This window comes from Dipodomys merriami, unplaced genomic scaffold (genome assembly GCF_024711535.1).
Source record: "Dipodomys merriami isolate MVZ:Mamm:240054 unplaced genomic scaffold, mDipMer1.0.p SCAF_472, whole genome shotgun sequence".
Taxonomy (NCBI): domain Eukaryota; kingdom Metazoa; phylum Chordata; class Mammalia; order Rodentia; family Heteromyidae; genus Dipodomys; species Dipodomys merriami.
Window position 1 is genome coordinate 555,001 of NW_027206038.1, and position 2,425 is coordinate 557,425.

A 2,425-nucleotide genomic window follows, 5' to 3' on the forward strand; every position below is an offset into this window, starting at 1 on the left:
CCTCCTCACCTCCCCCGACGCCCGTCGTCGCGGGCCGGCAGGACGGCGCGCCCGGGCGTGGCACGACCGCACGGCGTCCACACACCGCGAACCCGACCCCACGACCCACCCACACCTCCTTCCCGCCGGGCGGGGGGGGCGGAAGGAGCAGAGAGGGAACACGGGCAAACCGGGGCATCCGTCTGTCTCTCCACGGGGACCAGACGTCAAGGAGCGTGAGCGAGGAGAGGGCAGAACCCCACCCCTCCCTCCCGGCCAGCGGGCGATGGCGAGGAGGAGACGGGGAGCCAACAAGGGGGAGCGAGGGCGGCGAGGCAGATCCCGTGTCGCCGCACACCAGAACGACCAGGCAGGCCAGACCGGCCCGAGAGCGCACACAAGGGTGGGCGTGGAGCGGGCGCGGGAAGGGAGGGAGGCGCGGACCTCGATCCGGGAGACCAAGGCCGCCGACCAGCTAACGCCGGCAGCGACCGGGAAGACCGACACCGGCGGGCCAAGCCGGCTGCCGACGCGACCCAACCACCACCATCTGGGACGGCGGCGCGGGCACACGGGCGCAAGCAGGCCACCGCGCGGTGACGAGCAGAGAGAGGAAGAGCACAGAGAGGGCAGGGGAACCCGTGGCCGGGGGGGGGGAAGGGCACCACACCGCACCCAAAGCGCGAGGGCACCGCATCACCGACACCCCGCCTGCCGGCCTGGCTGGCACGGGAGCGGCGGCGCGCACACACGGACGGGGAGGAGAGCCAGGCCCCTTCCCCGCCCGGAGGCGGCGCGCCGACGTCCACGGTCCAGCCGGCCAGCCGGCCGGGTCGCGAGTGGCACACACCCGAGCGGCCAGAAAGCCGGGGGTGACGCACACAACACAACGCAAACCACATGGCCACGGGGTTTTTCTCCGCTTCCCTCATAAGCCGGCCCGAATTCACTCGCTCGCACGGACGCGGGGGCCGAGCGCACAATGACCCGCGCCACCGCGGACCTGCGGTGCCGGCAGGGGGTCGGGTCGGGGGTCTGCGGCAACGACCCATCGGCGACAAGTCACCGGCCAACGGCGGCGGCTGGAGGCGGCAGCAGGGACCCCGGGAGGCGGGCGACACCAAACCCAACACACGCGAGCACGCTCACGCGCGGACACCGCCGGCACAGAGCAGACGGGGCCAGGCACGGGAACCGGGGTCGCACCGGGCACGCGGCGGCGACACGCCGAGAGAGCACAACGCCCCGGATCCAGGACCGGGGCGGGGGACGAAGCCACACGGCTCGAGACAGAGGAGACGATGCGGGCAAGCCTCTGGCACGGCCAGCAGGAGGCAGGCGCGGGAACCCGGGACGACATCGCACAGGCACATGAGGCGGCGCCCAGCGGTAGGAGACACGTCACGCCAGCTTCGGGCCCCCGGATGGCCAACTCCCGAGTGAGGGACGCACGCGGGAATCTCACCACCACCGCCCCCGTGGCGTACCGGCGGTCCGGCTGGCAGGAGCCCTCGCGTCGTGAGCAAAACCGATCCGGGAAGACCCTTTAAAATCCACCGCCGCCGCGACGACGTGCCTCCCCCACACCGGGAGAGTAGCCTCAAGAGCCGAGCGTCGTCCCCCCCACCAAGAGAACACCACGCACGCCCAACTCGACCTTCCGCCGGTGGCCGGCCACCAAGGCCAAACCGGTGAGGATCGCGGAAGGCTGATGCGGGTGAGGAGGGCATGCTGGAAGCCCAATAAGAGCAGCGGAGAGGGTCATCGGGTCGGGTCACCGGGGTGAGAGGCAAGCGAGCGAGCGGCCACCCCCCCACGGGCGGGTGGTGCAGCCGCAAACCAGCAGGGAGGTGAGACCTTTCCGGGCACAGCCGGCACGCCAGGGAAACGAACGCGGGATCTCACCACCCCCAACTCCTGGGCGGTCCCACGCAATGCCTGGGACACCGAGCCGGCCGACCAGCGGACCGGAAACCCCCACCGCGGCAGCGGCGGGCCCCCCCCAAAAGAGGCCCGAGAGGGAAAAGGCAGCTCGCACACGCCTCAAAGACCCCGTGAGCGCCCGCGGAGCCACCCGCGCCAGCAGGGCCCCACCGCACCCATCCACACCGCCGGGCACGGCACCCATCATCGACTGCCTCTTTTTCGGCCGCGTGAGCAAGGGCCCACACACACCGGGATCCTCGGCTCCGGAGGGCCAGAACCCCCCCTTGCGGCACACCACCACGGGCACGGCGGCCCCGGAACACTGCGAGGCCCGGTGCCCTCACGGCGCCGTCGTCGCCAACGGGCGGCGGCCCACACAGATGCTCGGGAACAGCGTCGCCAGGGGCAGGAGGGGGAGGGGGACAGGACCCCCAAAAACCCCACGGCACCCCAAGCACGAGGCCGGGAAGCCACACACCACACACCCTCGCATCACAACCCAGCACAGGCTCCAGGCTCC